This window comes from Gymnogyps californianus, chromosome 8 (genome assembly GCF_018139145.2).
Source record: "Gymnogyps californianus isolate 813 chromosome 8, ASM1813914v2, whole genome shotgun sequence".
Taxonomy (NCBI): domain Eukaryota; kingdom Metazoa; phylum Chordata; class Aves; order Accipitriformes; family Cathartidae; genus Gymnogyps; species Gymnogyps californianus.
In genome coordinates this window covers 11,520,801-11,539,758 of record NC_059478.1, presented here as the reverse complement: position 1 = coordinate 11,539,758, position 18,958 = coordinate 11,520,801, and the positions used below count along the sequence as shown (strand labels likewise).

The window sequence follows — 18,958 nt, the reverse complement described above, 5'->3', positions numbered from 1 at the left end:
CAGACAGTGCTGTAGGGGTGGGACAATTGAGGGAATGTTCTATTTAACTTTGTTACATGTAGTGTGAAATACTTAAACATTCATCTATTTCCTCTGTGAAAAGAGATTATTTATCCCAGGGAATGATATATTGAATAAAAAAATTTCAAAATTAGACCACATATGACTTTTCAATCAAAAGACTGCTACATTTGAAACATGAACTGCTGAATACTATCATTCTTCACTAAATACTGGAATGCACAAAATTTTGATACGTTTCAGATTTTGAAACCAATACATTATCTTACAGCAGGATGAAATAAGAATATAAAGTGCAAGTTACAGACTTCTATAAGGAAATGGCAGTTTGATAGATAATTTATAAAATATATATGTTCATATATTATTATGTGTTAATTGGGGATGAAAGAACTTACATGAAACCAGAAAAAGCTACATAGCGTTGTAAGAGTAGTCTGAGGGAAAAAGACCTGTTATGGTCGCCAAGTCAGACTGCCCTTACAAAGTCCTCCTTTTTTCTTTTTTGGTGAAAATTGGACCAGCTGAGTTTCAGGCCTGTGTATTTTAGGGACAATAATTTTTTTTATACTAAAAGGAGTTATGGGAACAACTGACCAAAGAAAAGGGATAAAAATGGGAGAATTCAACAAAAATTGAGGAAATCACCCAGGGAAAAAAAGCATAATTTAAAAGAAATCACCAGACTTTCCGGAATATGTAGATGGGATATAAAAATTCTTCAAGTATCCTTCATTTCAATGGTACCTTAATGGTTACAAGGGATTTTATATATTTTAAACTTGAGGTATATCTGCTTCAAATCATGGTTGGTTCTAGCTGTGTTGATCAAATCTCTCTGGACATCATAATTCTATGGCACTCTAAATATAGCCAAGCTTTAAAACATTTGTGTCACTTAATTTCATCTGAACAATACTGCAGTTACCAACCCACTGTTTACATAATGTTCTGTTTTATTTAGAAATGTTGTCCTACAAATACAGTTGTTAACAGATTATTTTAATTTTCACTTGTATAAACTTGTAAACCTTTTAGAATTGATTAGCTGAAAATCCTGGATTTTTCCTAATGTTATCACTTCATTTGAATGAGAAGATGAGATCTGAATTCCTCACCAACAGTCCTGTAACCAAAATCGGGTTTATAAATATGAAACAACTAATAGCTCAAAGTATGCATGAATTTCAGTACATAAAGGTCAAGAACCCACTGAATCGGAGATAGTCTTTGTAGTGGTTAAATTGCAGCCAGATTATCTAAGCTATCCACCAAAAATTGACGCTAAACAGAAAGAAGGCCTGCAGAGAAAACAGGAATAAGTTCTTCTGACTTTCACTAGTAATGGGATACCAGCTTCCTCTCTGCCTGCTAAAAATCTTCCCAGTATCTCATGTAGTTTCATTCAAAAGCACCCCACAAAATCAGTTATGATATTAACAGCTTTGCTGGCGATTTTTCTTTATGTAAATGGTAGATACTGCAACCTGGCCAGCTCGTTCATGTACAGCACAGATGACTTGCTCAGACAGCATTTCAGCTAGTTTCACCCCTCCTGGTGCAGGAGATGAGAACAAACCTTCCTTCACAGCCTTCCTGTACCAGATGCATTTGAAAAACTCCTTGTGCTAGCTTAGGGCTGTTCTTAACTAGGGTATAAAACCATTTCCAGAATCTTTGCACAGACCGCAAGTGACATGCGTGTTTCCAGGCTCTAGTAATCCCTCTGTGAAATGGCTTTTGGGTGCCCTTTGTCCACTTGCCTGCCCTCAAAAATTTTCAATGACTTTGCTGCTTCTCTGCCTTTTTCCAGTATCTCCTGGGGTTTTTGACTGATTTCTTCTTTTCTTATGCATTACCAACATCGAGGGATTTTACTAGCAGTGACTAATATAAGATTTAAACTTTAGCAGATACCACCTACTGCTGAATTATAAAAAGCAAAGGTGTATAGAACAGCTAGAATTCCCTGGCAAAGTTGCAAGCAAATACAGAGTCTATACAGTAAAGTTCAATTATTTTCCACAGAAAGAAAAATGGAAAGGCTTTTCTTTGGAAAAAGAGCTATTTTAGTGACTACCGTTTCTAACTTACTTCAGTCATCTCTTTTCTTTCCTAGAGTTCCTGGCCAGAGGACAGTGAAAATTCTTAGGAACAGGACCTCTATTAGGCAGGAGTTAAGTGTCTTTACCAATCTTTGCTACATCAGGGAAAAAAGCCCAAAACCCAAAAAACCCTAACCCAAAACCAGAAATAGAAGTCTATTCTGTTGATAAATGGAGTCATACAGGACCACATAGCAGTAACAGTATGATCTCCAGACTCTGACAGCCCTGTCTGTACAGCAACACCTTGTCTCATGTCTTAAGCATCATCACAATGACAGAATTTGCAAAGTAATGTTATTTTCCACACTGTGGTAATTTTATGATGCTCTCATTCTTTGTCTCTTACAGTTATGAATTCTTCTCTAGTAACCAGTAACGGAGAAAGCAGCAGTTTATTATTCAAGGAGAGTGAACATGACATAGCCTAAGTCTTCATTTTGATTTCTTTTCAATGGAGATGATATCGAAAATAAGATGTCCATTGAAATACATGAATAGATGTAAAGATGCACTTGCTTCTCTCTCTGCAGACAACAGTGATGCTAAGTATTAATTTGATCTCCAAAATACTATGAGTCACAAAAATTTCTGCTTGTATCACCTAAGTCTTGGAGTCACGGCTCAAGAAGTGCAGGTAAATAATCATTGCTCTGGATTCCCTAAATTTTCCTGAAATTCAATAATGATTTTTTTGAGGAAAGAGCTAAATGACACTAAATGAATTCAGATGTTTATTCCCTCTCTTTAAATAGCTTTTCGGCATTTTAAAATCAGAAATTGACATTCATGAAAAAGATGTATTTAAGACAAGACCATGTACTGGTCTTAAAACCAAAGAGTTTACTGCTCTCTGGAGTAAGGTTTCTTTTATTAGTATTTCTTCCCACTTTAATTGAATTAAACAACAACAAAAAAAGTAACCAAAATTATGAAGACCACCAGCACTGCGAAAAAAAGAAAATGTCTCCCAGGGTTTTCAGTTCTCTCCCCTCAGTGTTCTGCAGTCCAGATGTGGAAAGCCCAGTGGAGCTGAAAACATTTTTGGAGGGAAGAGAGAAAGTTTTGAGGCTACTGCTGTAGCCTTATTTTATCCAAACCAGACAATTACCTTTCTTCATGAAGATTAAAAACCCAAACACCACCACCACACCCCACCTTTTATATATTATTACTAAACATTATTTTTAAGTGAGCCCGCTAAAGAAAAATAAATACTCTGCATCTTCTTAGCAGTTGCAAGCAAAGGCGGCCTTACAAGGCCACCTTCTTAACTCAGAGTAGAACATAGAGTGTATTCATCTTCTTTAAAATCCTGTTTGTCAGATGCGTAAGTATATTTTAAAGATATATATTTTTCCTGCTCACATATCGAGCAAACACATATTGATTTGCTGCAACAATACCAGGTCACAAGCTATAGAGGAATGTTCCCATATCTTACGCAGCTACACCTGGAATACGGTGTTCAGCTAAGTGATGACAAGGGTGATCAGTGAGGTGATGATAAAAGTCTATAAATAGCTTAAGAGGGTGAACTCTAAAGAGGAAGAAGCATTGTTTTAAGGTGGTCTGAACAAGCTTCACTGGTAGAAACAAAAAGATGTCCTGACACTGAGAGCCGGGCATAAGCTGCTGAATAGGAGCTTGTATGTGGTACAAATGCCAGCAGTGCAGTCTGTCTGTGCTTGGCCTTGTGTACACCACAGGCATATAATGAATTTACTATTCCAGAATAATTATTCTGGTAAATTTCCAAGTATAGTTAAGCCCTTCAACTGCTAAATTAGGCCCTAAGTTCAACAGTCCACCAACAGGAGCCACACGTTCAGAGTATTTAGAGCTACACTAGACAAAGCCCTGGAAACATGGAAGAGGAAATAAACCTGCCCAGAGAGGAGGACGGATGCAAACCCTGACAAATCTGTCATACCTCTACTTTCTGTGCTTCTAGGAAAACGTGCATGTGGGATTTGGGAAAGGTCTTTTTAATAAGGGTTAATTGGAGAAGTATGTCACACATGACTGAGTACCGTTTCAAATTACTGCTTACACTGGCATAAGTAAATCAGGCAAATGACAGAACACCAAAATAGGGAATAGTCAATCTTCTTCCCTCCTATTTAATCTTTATAGTTTCATTATTCTCAAAATGACCAAATATCAGCAATTATAGATTTTATGGAATTCATTGCTTCTTTCAAAATATTATTATGACCACATCGTAATGCTCCCCAGAGATCCAGTAGTTCTGCAAAATCTATTTTCTGTTGTCACTCAAATTATTAGTCTCGGCTTTGGAACTGCTGGATTCATTTGTCTGGCTTATGTGATGCAAAAAGCTCAAGTTAGATGATCCTTATATAGCCCTTTCTGGGCTTTAAAAAAAAAAAAACAAAACCTAGAAAAGAGAAAATAACCACACTTTAGCCAGCCAGAATAGTTATTCCTGTAAAAATCATTGTACAGTCTGTAACATTGTGTTACTCTAAAAGTCAAGTCCCTATCCCTGAACCTGAAGAAAGTCACTTCTGTTTCTCTATGCTGCCCAAGTTAACTGCAAGCATTTCCTGACACACAGAACGCAGGCAGAAAAAGGAAAAACGTCGACTTGAGAAAAGCACAGCTTCCAATCCCCACCCACCAGCTTCAGTCAAAGGGATGACTTCAGTCCCTTTCTTAACTAATCCTGTCACTGTAAAATCCTACAGTCATTCTTCCACACATAAAGGGAAAACGGACTCACTAGGAGGACCTAGACTCTTTCAGCTTGAACTGTTAACCAATGGTGGAAATGCAAGAATGCTGAAGTTGTGCCTTCGGAGCCAATAGAGTGGATTTGTGTGTCCCACATGACTGTGTTTCCCCTGTCTTTCACATGGGCAGTATTTAGTTCAATTCAGAACTGCAGATAGTATAGCGTGCAGAGCAGCAATGGGATGTCTGAGCACAAGTGGCTGACTTCCAGGCGACTTCAGGAAGCACATTTGTACATTTCTCCTGAATTAAACTGGGATTCTGCACCCTTGACATACTCCGACCCTCCTTGTCTCCGCAGAAGGAGACAACGACCTGCACAGCACAACAAAACTGTGAGTACGGGGTCTATTTATTTTTATTTTCACCCAGAAAAGCAAATCTCTTTAAATTGTCAAAATGCTACGTGCACTAAATCAATGGCTACTTTTTCTTATGAGATGAACAAGTATCTAAAGTGCTATTCACATTCAGAAATATTTCTTGCACTCTTCAATAAAAGGAAAAAAAAGAAAAAAAAAAAGAGCTATCCTCCAGGGCAGTGCCTGCATGCACACTGCATGCCACACTGCTTCCTGACATAGCCAGCGTGCTGCTTTGTTCATAAAGAAAAACAAAGACAAAAAGCCCTACACACGTATGTTGTTCACTTTTATCTGTACTCTGTGTCTAATCAGGCCTGATCTGTCCCCAAGGGGAAAAAATAAAGGCAAACTTTAACTCCACCAGCAAGGGTAGCCCAGACTTTCCAGACATCTGACAGTTATTATAATTAGCTATGAAAGACAGCGAAGACACTTTGGGGAAAATAGCTCTTACATTTGGAACAATGAAGTCGAGCAAGGTTCCCATCTCACCCCTTCCACGGGGGGAGGGGGAGAGGCGAGCCAACGGGGGGAGTGTTAGAAAAGGGTTATGGCTGGACTAAAAAAACACAACTAGTATAATATCTGGACTCACTCTGCACGAGGAGAGGCTTTTTGATAAGCAACTTTACCTCTAGATTGCAGCTTGCATTCACTCAGATTCCTGGTGGGGTGGGAAAGGGTGTGGGGCTTTTTGCAGCATAACGTCAGAAGGTCGGGGTGGAGGGGGCAGCAGGGACGAAGGGGGCAGAAAGAAGAGAATATCCATAGCAAGAGACACTGCAATTGCTTCCCAGAGCTTTGCTGGCCAGATCTCCTTAAGCCCAAGTTGCTTTCTGGGCAAGATTTATGAGAGTTCTCAAACAGAAGCAACAGACAAAGCAGAGCTTTTTTTTCTTCTTCTCCTCCGGAAAAGAAATTGAATCCAAATGGATAACTGTATAATAAGAAGCATTGATTTGTATTTTTGTTCTCCCCCCCCCCGCCATGTTCGTAAGACCTTTAATAAAATCTCCACCACCCCACCCCACCCCCCCCCGCCTGCACACTCCCTTCCCACCCCCGCTCCCCTACCAAAAGTTAGATTCTGAAAACTATGATCAGAAGGGAAAAAGCAAAGACAATAGAAATCTGACTCGGTCCTGGCTGGGCTGGATCTCTAATAAAGCATGAAGTGAAAACAGTTTCTAAGTGAAAGATGAGCAGACTTCTTTTAAAAAAAAAAAAAAAAATTTTAAGTGCAATAAAGAGAAATTGTTGAAAGACTCCAGACGCTACTAATTATGGCTTAAATAAATCTTCCTGGACAGATGTTTGCTTGCTCCCACTGCGGGGAAAGGAACGTTAAAAGAAGCATTTTTTAAAAAAGGATTTGACATTAAATTTTTTACATATGATTTTTTTTTTAAATACACCATTTTATTCTTTGTTTGCCCTCCTGTTATCTCCCCCTCCCCCAACCACCGCCCACTGTGAGCTAAGACACCTGAAGGCTAGACACAATGATCAACAGAGCACTGCGCTCGCCTGTCTGGATTCCAGCCAGATTTTTTTTTTCCCCTCCACAATCAAGGAGCCTGCACGCAACGCACGGCAAGCTCCTTGCTCTGCTATGTGCAGATCAGACAGAAGTCTGAACCATGCTGCAGAAAGATTAAAGACAAACACAAGCCTTTCCTCCTTATGTCGGCCAGGCTCGGTTTCAACTTCATTGTGATTCGCAAAAAAATACGAAATAAGAAACTTTGTAAACATGTATGCGCATTAGTGTACAAAACATGCGCATATGTGCACACACTTTCCAACACAGTGTAACTAGGGGCATCCACTGTTTCCCATTTTACAGTGGTTTCTACTCTAGCTTTACGGTCAACGCAGTATTTTATGTTAAGTTCATGCATCTTACATAATTGCCATGTAGCTCTCAAATACTATGTAAAGATTTTGTACACATATACAATATAGTACATAAAGGCAAATAGCTAGTGTACAGAGACCTGCATCTGCAAGGCAGTCAAACTGAAATACTTGAACTTACTTGGGTTTAGAGAGATTAGCAAGATCTCCTAGACAGTTTTGAGGCAGTTTTAAACAAGGCAGTAACTCAATGCTTTGCAAGTAGGTTGAGTTCAAACCGAAGAAGGGGAACGTGGCAAGGGACTAGTTAGCTAGCCTGGCAACCCCCGGCCTTCCTGTTGCCACAGCCCAGAGAAACATCGACTGGCCCAGTGTCATCGTGCCAGAAAGTTGGTCTTGGGAATGCAGTACTCCCCAAAATAGTTACTCTCCGTTTGCTGTGGCTATGGGTGGGGTTAGCAGAGACATACAGGGAAAAGGGAGATTCAAAGCATTTATTCTATTTAATTTTTAAATGTATGCCGTGCAGACCTATTTTCTAAAAGTTCTTTGGAATTGCATTGTCTTCTAGTATGGTATGATACACATGATGATTAATTTTTGCTTTTCAATATGGGCTTTGTGTGAAAAAGACTTAAAAGAAAATACGTTTTTAAATACACATGTACATACACACGTGTACACTGCTTTTAATTTACTCCCTGAAAATGCTTAAACTATATTTTAGTCACAATAACAGGTATCTTGATAGAAAGACAGGAATTCTTTCAGCTTTTTTGTTTAATATTGCTAATAAACACTATTAAAAAAGGAACCCAGCATAGGTATCCCATAAATTTAATCTTAAAAAAACCCTTTCTTTCCAAATAGCAGCAGACACATACAAACAAAAGGTTGCATGTTGTGGCAACAATATCCACAGGCAAGGTAAAGATTCTAGAAAAGAGATTTCAGAGAAATGAAGAGAATGAACTGAGACCTGCGGTCAAATTTGTATTCCTGGTTTGTTTTTTTTTAACAAGGTATTTAACACTTTTCTGAAGGAAGATTTTATATACCTTATATGAAATATACAAGCAAACTCAACTCAATGGTCATATATGAGAACTGTATACTTGTAAGTTACATGTATATGTATATACACAAGTTCACTAGTATTAACATGCTAATTCCCTTTCTACTTTACCTGGCATATTATGATTGAAAAATAAAATTTGTCACTTATGTTTCACAAATGTATTTCAAAATAATGCCTGCAGCTACATTTTGAAATGCTGACTTTTATTTTCTTAAGGTAATGACAATAAGCAATCACATTTTTATCCATTTCCTAAAGACTGAAATCCTACACAAATCAATTCCTCTAAACTTCAAAAGTGATTTACACACTACCTTGTATTAGAAGGGATATTTCAACTGGCAATTTATATATTGTTTGTCAATGCAACAGTAATGACTAATCACATAAGAGTTAAGCATTAAACCTGAGCGTATGAATACAGGGCCCTTGTCTCCTTGTTTAGTTCAACACTCTCCTCTTCTCCCAGTAAGGTCTCTTAGTTTTTGTGAATGCCGGGTATTCTGCAACTCTGAGTAAAGTAGGTAGGAAATACAAATGCCCAGTGTTTTTGCAAATATGGCATTATCCTCTAGCTGCTGTTGTCCAGGCACCTGAGATTTGGAGCTATGTTTTAGCTTTTTACACAAAGAGTTTATTTACCTAAAAGTGAAAAATTTTTTTGCTGACTTATTTAAACTTTTAAATAGTTGATGTTGAAACAAAGCAATCGTGGAAGCTCATGCATATTTATGACTCCATGCCTTAAAAATTTGATGTCTATTACAGCTCATCTCTTAGCCTATGGCCTCCAATTGGTTGTGCAAACTCCATGGTGCTCCTCGCACAAACTTCAAGTTCTAATTTTTTTTTTTAAATTCTCCTCTCTTCCCCCCCATACTTCCTCTGTTGCATCTGCTTGTTTGAGCCTTTCCTAGTTCAAGTAGAAGTGCAAGTTTTAGTCATAAGAATAAAGTGCTCAGGATTACTTCCAAAACTTTCAAAAGATTGGTTGTTTCACTTACACATTTACACAGCAGAAGTAACTTGAGAGCCTACCAGAAACGTAGGCAGTCTCAATAAGGTAACGGGGTCAAATGAGCTCATGCATTACAGATAGGAAGAGAACTGCACATTGCATTTTTATAGATAAAAAGCACAGAGTGTTTTAATGTAAACAGATTTCTGTTTGATATTTTGGCAAACTGTTGCAAAGCTCAAACTACGGCTGAGCCAAAATGACTTTCCGCGTGGTACAGTTAGACCAGATGGCCACGTGTTCTTTTCTTATTTAGATGAGACTTTTCCTTTCAATAACATCTTTCTTCCTGACCTGCTTAAAAATTCCAGCGAATGAAATCAGCACAGGATTTTCAATTCTAATTGACCATGTGCAGAGGAAGGGCCAGTAGAGAAATCAGTAGGGCCATTGTAAGGCACACTGCATCAATCTCCCCTTTGTCCTGAATCTTTTCTAGCATGAGCTAAAATAATTAAGAATATTTAATTTATATTATTTGTACAGCAGCAAATCTAGTCGCATTCAGGCAAAAATCATTGCAAGTTCCTCTTTTACAAAAGCACGCAACAAGGAATACATATGTCTATCACACGCCAAACAAACAGGTACTCAGCATCATTTAATTACCAAATATTTAAAAAAAATAAAAACCCTCAAGCAAAGAGTGAACAAAAAAAGGAAAGGTGTGGGTGAATTAAAGCATGAACTGCTTTGCCTTTTCTAATGAAGTCCAAAAATGTGAAGAATATAGTACTTCTCAAATTTAAAAAAAAAATTAAAAATGCCAGAAAAATATAATTTTCCGCTGTCCAAAATGCTCACCCTTAAAACATCTGTAATCTTCCATCGTTATTAATTTGCCTACATAGATTTTACACACACACACCCTACCCACGCTATATGGGTTGGTGATCATGGTCTCACATGTCTGTGTGATCTACTTGCAAAGCACAGATTGTAAATTCTGTATATATCACACACAAATATTATCTACAGAAATACGCACACAGATCACATCATTACAGTCTTGCCTACTATTTTATTTGGATTTAGTGAGATACCTGTGGAGTAATATAACAATATTTATCGAGATTTAGCAAGTAGAGTATGCAAAAGATGCACGAGGTCCTACCCATATGTTTACATAGCCCATGGATAAGGTAAGTGGGTAAAATGAACCCTTTAGAAGGAAAAGTTGGGGGGGGGGGGGGGGGGGGCGGGAAGACCAATTGAAAGCAATACAAAGCAAGTTTGGTTGTTTTTGTTTGGGTTTTTTTTTGTGGGTGGTTTTTTTGTTTGTTTTTTGGTTTTTTACACAAGGAAAAAAATTAGCCACAGATTTATTATTCCTGTACTATTTTCTACAAATTCCCTCTACTATTCACAGTTTAGTTTACCATTACACTTGAGTGGTTGATGGTTTCAGATTATCACTATAAGCTTGAATCAAGAAACAACCAAACAGCTTTAGAAAATAATTTCTGAAAAATAATTATGAAAATGGTGTCAATAAGATAGCCTTCTTTTCTTCAGTTGAATCAAGTTTTCACTAAAGGCCCAATCACTTTTTAAATGTAAGGTGAAAAACAATCCAGGAGAAAATGCAGTGGGCAGCATGGCCTTTGCTATATGTCAAGCATGCAGTCCAAGTAATATGTGCATGAAGAAACATGCCTGAGTACATAAAACAAAGCACAGACTTTGGGACTGGCCAGGCAGACGTGGTAAAAGGTCTGGTTTCAGCTCTCCAGCAAGATGCTTTGTAGCCTTGGGCAAATCATTTAACTTCCTGGCTTCTCTTCTACATCATATTAGTAGAATTCAAGTTTTGAATTTGTGATTATTATGGTGAGGTCAGCATTGAGATACCACAGCAAAGGGTACTGGAGACACCTCAGATGTTTGAAAAGCATACAAAATTCCAGACAGAACAATAGTCTTTTTTGTTTGTTATTAAATCAGTTCATTTTTGGTGTGGTATTTCTATAACTAGACAAGATACAAAGCCTGTTTCTCAAGAGGTTCACGTAACTCAGTTCTAGCTTAATTTTCTTAAGTTTTTCATGTACTTGAACATTCAGTTCTTATTTTTTTTGCTAACATGCAACAAAACATGAGAATATAGCATAAACAGAAGATACTACTCCATCTGTAATGATGCTCTATGTTCAACATAAAGTGGTGTCATGCAAGGCCTAACACTAAAACGCTGCCTCCTGTAAAGTAATGGCTTATTTAACAGACTGTCCCATGGTACCAGCGAGACTAACTGCAGACTAAAATGCTGCACAGGGTGACCAGGAGTACCAAATCTGAGCCCTAGACATTTACTACCTCCAGTATTTGCGCACCAAGGATCTGATCTTGTAATGGTGTTAAGCATATTCTTACTTCTAAAGCCTGAAGGCGATCTAGCAAACCACTTCCATGCTCAAAGTTCAGCACATGCTTAAAGCATCATGCTGAAATAGGTCTTTAATTTCTACAGAACCCTTTGCCATGAGAAGTAAATAACTTTGCTGGGTTCTGCCCCCTTCGCTGGCGGTCATTAAATTGTGTTCCCAGTTTCACCTTTCTGTTTCTATTGACAATATTGGCAATTCTTTGATTCCCACCATTGAACAGACCAAGTTAGAAACCCTTGGGCAGCAACTCTCAAAATCACTGCACAGGAACAGAAATCAGTGGGCCTAAAGTGATCATGAGATTTCACAGAAGATTTTTTCAGGCCACCATTTTGTGACTAACTGAAATGACAGTGTTGCACACACAGTACTGAAAACTTTGTTTTCCCTTCATGAGAAAATACGAGGGACCTTTGTGCGGGGGAAAAAAACAAAAATAATTTTCTGCTGAATGTTTCTATTAATCTCTATTCATGCACAGTATGAAAGAAATACTCAGACTTTCAGCTATCTTGTGTCAATGCTGTTCAGGAGTTGTAAAAATTAATTAAGAAAAAGACAATGTAGTAGATCTGCTGGTCATCTCAGCAGGTTTGCAGAAGGGTTGGGGTAGTGAGAAGCGGGCGAGAGGAAAATATCCTGCATGGAAGTATGTCCTTGTGCAGTGCTCAGAGCAAGGAGAGGAAGTCAGCAAAATGTGCACGGTTACATGCAATTGATGGGCTGTATTTCACCAGCCTATTTTTACTATGAAGGCTCCAGACTATATTAGGAGTCTATCCAGTCTCTTAAGCAATGGGATGTGGATAATGGGATCAGATAAAATGATTAAAATCAGTTTGGTCTCATGATTTCAGCTACTAAGTGTAATAGATGCAAAACTGAAAGACTTAATTGTATGATAAAAGTACAGACACCTCTTTGTGTTTTACCTCTACATTTTTCCAGTTTAGAGAAATTGATGAGGTTTTGATTAAAAGAAAAAAACAATAGCAAGCAAGACAATTATTTTCTTGAAGCATCCCAGTTGAAACTGATTTCATCTATCCAAACAAATAAGCTCAGAAGAAGTTGTAAAAACAAATTTTATACTACATCCCATGAGGTATTTTACATAAAGTCTCTGGTTAAGAAGCTTCAGAAAAAAGGATGCATTTAAGTTGTTTACAGAGTTTCATAACTGCCTTTTTTTAGAAATAAAAATCTGATAATTTCCCAGAATGTCTTATCTATACACTGAGTTTGTGCTACCATTTAAGTATTATTTTTTAAGTTGATTTGAAACCACTTTTCTAAGAGAATAATTTGCAAAAAAGAGGATTTAAAAAGATGAGAAGTCTAGTGAATGACAACAGTGAAGAAAAGCAGTTCCCAAGGTTGATTAAAAGACATAGAAGAGGTTAAAATTTCAGATCTTTATGTAAGAATTAAAAATGAAAGGAGAGTTAAAAAGGGGGAGAAGGGGGGGAAGAGCTAAGCTGCTAGTGACTTGAGTGTATTTATGGATTACTATGTCCTGAAAAGAAGAAAACCAGAGTTGTAAGATGACACTGCAGGGGTTGTCTGGACTTTTCACCGAGTGTAAAGTCTGTTTAGTCAGTGTCTTAATGCCTAATGCTGACCTTTGCCCTCTTCACTCCTCCCTGCTCCAGGTGCAACATTTTTGCAAGTGCTTTAACATTATTGGAAAGTTTGTGCAGGTTTCACACACTGCAAAGTGCACAGAGCATTTTACACAACAACATCCATTACACACACACAATATCAAGGCTTAGCACAATTTTTTTTTATCCTAAGTACACACAATGATTTTTTTTTTTTACACATTTTTCCATTATTAGTTATTACTAGATTAAATTAATAAAAACAAAAGCTTCTTTGTAAGGGTATTCCATTTGCATAATTCTGTACAACAAGATATAAGATTAAATTTAAACTCATGTTACATATTCCCCAGTACTGTGAGTTATAGCAGGAGTATGCAACATATGTTGGCAACACTATTGATCTCTCTTAAATTAATTCTCTTTGCTATGGAAATAGGAGACAAAAACAGAACCCATTGCTACAAAACAGCCAAGGCACTTCAGCTGGTTTTCCTCAGAAATAAATTGATTTCTTGTACAGTTATTAATTATATTGGGACTGATACAAATTTTAAAGAAAAACACAACAGTTTTACAGACTAATAAGAGCTAAACTACATAAAGTCTGTATAATTTCAATTTTGATTTACAAAAATAAGGAGCGTAAAATGTATATTAAATGAGACGCTATAAATTCTACAGTTATTAGTGATACAGATAATATAAAAGACAGCACATGCATATGTAATGTTTATTCATCTATGCCTTATATTTGGTAGACAGTTGCTAAGATTTTTCAGGGCTTGCAATTGGATTTTGCTGGGGAGAAAGTGTAAGCTGGATACCGTCATCGTCGAGACCATTACAGATTTCGAGTTGTTTCTGAAAAGCCTACCATGGGTGTTTCCTGCTACTGTGGGCAAGGAATCCATTTTCCCCATTCATCTTATGCTGCAGGACTGACAGCTTCTTCAGATACGGATTTAAGATCCATAAGTTTTCCACCGATTGATACCATGTACTAAAATGCACCCTATACAACTGTGGTATAAAGCTTACTGGAAATACAAGACTGTCCAGTACATGTTTCCTGCACTTTGTGATCTATACCAGCTCGCTATGCCTAAAAAAATTTAGAAGTTATGATTTAGACATTTAAAAGCTTTAAATAACTAACTGACTTCCCCCACATTCCTTCTTCACTGAGCTATGCTGTGAAGCGTTCATTAAGCTGAAGGAAAAGAAAAGAGGAAAAGGATTGGTTTAAAAGAGGTCAATAGCAGCAGGTAGTCTTTATGGAAAACCTTGCTAGTCAGAACTGTCTAGCCAAAATGACCCAGGATAACACCTCTTCTAGGTACAGCATTACTTCAAAGTGAAACTTGTATAAAGAGAGGTCTGATGAGGGTTTACATTTAGGGAACCTCCGTGACAGAGATGTGTTTGGATCTGGACTAAAGTATTTATTTTACTGGATTGTCATTCAGATATGACAAGCAGCCTGCAGTATACTGTGTCTTTCTAAAAGAATATTTTGTTGTTTCCTTGTGACATCTATATATAAATAAATTTAGGCCATCTTCTTTATCTAGATAGTTTTAAGGGGTTTGGTTTTGGAGTTTTTCTTTAAGACAATACATGGATCTTACTATACCAGTTTATTCTAGGAGTAGGCACAGGTCAAGGGATCAAAATATTCTGGGGAGTGCCCTGAAACAGTTTTCTTATGTTCTTTGATTTCATATGTAACATTTGGACTACAACAGAACCAAGAAAAAAAAAATAAATGAAAAGTTGTTTATTGCATGACAGACTATTTCTAGAGCTGGGCAGCTTTATCTCAGCACAGAGCGCTCCTGTTCACAGTGCAGCTGCTAACAACTCATCAACACTCCTTGTTTAAGAGTAGGGTACAATTAGAAGTCAAAACTTTAAAGCAACCTGAAATGTTATTATTGTAGTAAGCTATGCAACTGGATTTGATCTCTAGCCAGACTGTATCCCTTTGCTCCTGACACTGTTTACAAGACTTATTTAGTGCAGGTGGTACTCTCCTTAATTTCACCGAAGGTCAAGTGTACTTGTCATAATTGTATTTTTTGCACAGCTGAGAATTCAACTACTTCTGTAGACTGAAAACAGACATTGTTTCTGTGAAGGAAACACATAGCACTGAAGAGTTGGACTTGAAATAAACAGAATGAAGTAATTTTTCACAGTGTTTTCTCCTATCTCATCAAGATCATCGCTTTTGAGGTTGCTGCGTATCTGTGGAAGGAGCCATTTTGGTACTTACACTTACAGAACTTCAGAATCCTTTGTCTGGAAAAAGTTATTTCATTTGTCTTGCTTTAGGTGGCTACTACGAATCTTTTTCAGGACTGTAATCTGAGATGAAGTTCTTCTAATGTTTGTAAATGGCTGATTTTACAATGACTTGCAAGTATAAAATTGAATAAAACTGAAATTAGTCAAGTTTCTAATTTAAGTAGAGAAAAATAGATAACCAAAAATATAAATTCATTTAGCCTTCTGCTATTTTGGAACATCAAAATCATGTCTTTCAGAGAAGACTTATATAAAGATTATTCCCTGTAAATTCTAAACTGATTTATTACAATTGTTACACACCATACCAAATCTGCAGAAAAAAATAGCATGGTAGAAGTAGGACACTATTGTTGTGTCTTGATTCATTTACCCTTATGAATTATCAGTCCCTTCTACACAAAATAAGTGCACCTAAAATACAGGAAATTGTCCATTGAACTTGCTTTTTCTGTGAATACATATTTCCCTCATCCTCTAACTTACAATCATTCCTAATGCCCTCACTACACATTTTACCTGACAAAAGGAAATTAAAGCAAACCATCTTTGAATTGTGCTTGGTTTTAAAGTTGTTTTCCATGTCAGTTGAAACAAGCCATAACAAAAACCAAAAGAAACAGGTGTCTCCTTCTGTAATTCTTATATAACACTTCAGTCTTGCATAACACTTAAAAACTGTTTTCTTCCAGTAAACAGCTTCCTAATATATCATAGACATGGAATAGAAGAAATCCTTTCTTCTAGATCCTGTGCACCATCAGCATCAGAGCTCAGGTGTGCTTCAGAGCATCAGTTCACAAAATTCTAAAACTAGAGACGGATTCCCCTTGTGAAATCTGTTCGCTCGTGAGCTGCTTCTTACCCATCTCTTCTATCCTCATCCAACCTGCTTCTTTAAACCACTCTGCTCTGAATTGCTGTATTCCTCTGCAAAGAGTGTGTAAGATGTAATGATGTAAAAATTGGAACTGGTTGCCAAAAATATGAAAAGTTACTCTAGATAGGATAAGATTTTTTATTTTGCTTAAAAACATAAATGCAAGTAAAATTGTGCCTTTTTCTGGGGTAGTTCATTTTCAAAAAGACATAAATATTTATTAAATTGACACAAGAAAGATTAAGACTTCAAATCTACATTTTCATTATTAGTGGAAACCTCAAATAAATAACCAGCTTGCAATCCGATTAGTCTCTCTTTCATAATTTTAATACTTGCAAAATTAGAGACAAGTTTCCTCAAAACACAAAATAGTATGGTAAAGCAAGCATTGTCTCATGAAATTTCATTAAGTCAAAACATGGGACATCACTACTTCAATCTGTGGGATTCATCTGACATTGTTTCTAAATCCAAGCTTCCTCTTTCCTCACCTTGTTGGTGACTCATGTACTTTACTTTTTAGTTGTATTTGTTTATTATTATTAAGTTTTACTGTTTAATTTTATGGTTAAATCCACATTTCAATTCTACAAAACACATCATTAAAAAGAGGAAAAAATCCCTCTAACCAATATCCTCTGCCACTTTTGTACGTATAATTCAGGGAATAAAGTTTACATAACTACATTTAGAGAGTTATTCACCATGACTGTTCTATCGGTACCCATATTCTAGCTGAATTTTTCAGGCTCAGTGGCAAGTTTGGGTAACTTAAGATCTTTTCCATGAAAAAAAATTAAAATCTATTGGTCACTTTAATGAAGGAAGTGAAACCTGAGTTACTTAAAAAGCTGATAAAGTTCATGTCATTTTCAAAGAGGAATTAAGAAGTTTTTTGATGAAAGACAGGTTTAAATTTGTACAAAACGAAAATTCCTGAACTTTAAGAAAGAAATAGGCCAAAGGAAACAGGGACTAACACCGAATGTGTATCAAGTTCATGACTATATTTCTTGATTGCATAATTGCTTGAATTTGTTCCCCAAGGGAGATGGCAACACACCTGTACCCATGCAGGTCATTTTGTAGCAACTAGCACAGGGGATCACATTTAGCATCATCCCAGCAGGCTTCAATGGGTTAGGACTCCATCATGTGTTTCAAACACACTCCTGGTGGAAGGAGACTGATGCCTTGCATACACGGGTTATGAGAACATCAAGGCCACTGAAACCACCAGAGGGACTTGGCTGAATTCACAAACTTTTTATTGTATTAAGACCTAGCTCTCTACTCTGTTCTCTTCCAATGCCTCTCTGCTGGGTAACGTACTATGCGGTGCCTATGTCCTGGTCCTTTTCTTCCCTTCTTTGGGATTTACACAGAACAGACAGCAATGACTTCCTGCTGGATGCCCTCAGGATTCACTGCATGTTTTGGACATTGCAAAGGGAGAGCAGAGAGTCAAGAAAACTTGAGACTTTTATGGGAGAGGGGGTTGTGGCCTTTAGCTACAAGATCTTAATGAGCTTCCTGCTCCTTTTTTCCTTAGCTCTCTACAACAGGAGGTGGCAAGCATAACGAAGACTAGAATTGTGCATCCCTCCTTGCCAAAGATTTGTCATCCAGTATTTTTAAATTTAGAAACTTAACTTGGCTGGCATTTCTTCTGCTGCACAAGTGTAAAATAAGTGAGGTTAACATAGCATGAAAGAGAAATGTGGAGGAGACCTACTTCTCAATTGTTCTGTTTGACAACTCATACTTTATTTCATGAAAAGCAATAAGATTCACTGAAAAAGCCATTCTGCATTGAAAGATATTGGGCATTCTTCATTATATAAGGATATTTCTGAATGAAGACCTTCTGTATTGTTTTCTGTTTCCTTAAGAAGGCCTCAGACTGTACCAGCTGTCTAAATGTATTTAGAGTCTCTCCACACTGCTGCAAGCCCACTGTAGTGGAATTTGTGTAAGGGTCAAAGGTAGCATAACTGAGGAGGTTTTGTTTTCATTTGTTTTTTAAGACACAAGAAGATAGCCGTGCATTTTCTGCAAACATAGCTATGTATATAGCTGGCTCATTATAGAAACATTTGTTAATCTGCTTTAGAGATACAACCTGAGTGACTGCTAACCATTTGGCAAACTTTTTTTTTTAATTCAGTGCTACATTCTGCAACTTGCTTCTGACTTACCTACTTTGTTCTCTACTGTCCTCTTTTTCCTTTTTTTTTTTTTTTACTTTGTAAGATGCTAATTGAGCCACAAAAGCAAACTCTGTATCTCCTAGTGTACTTGTCAAGTTAATTTTACTTTTACTTACTCGTTTAAGTTGGGGGGAAAAAAAAACCGAACATTTTGGATCAGATGATACATCCACATCTGAAGCCAGGAACTAAGATGAGATCAGATCAAGCTTACCTAAAAGCAGATAAGCAATTACTGAATAATCAATAGAACGTATTTATCGCTTGAATCAATAGCTCAAGATTTGACAGTTAATATCTTTTCTGAAATTACTATTTGGAGGATCCCTCCCCCATCCTCCAGGAAAGACATCTGGCTAGCAC

At 37.1% G+C, this 18,958-nt stretch overlaps 1 long non-coding RNA gene across 2 annotated transcripts in view; it reads right to left on the bottom strand.

Annotated features, from left to right (window-relative positions):
* Positions 1-18,958, bottom strand: part of LOC127019389 (uncharacterized) — a 221,068-nt gene that overhangs the window by 129,603 nt on the left and 72,507 nt on the right. The window lies entirely within an intron of this gene.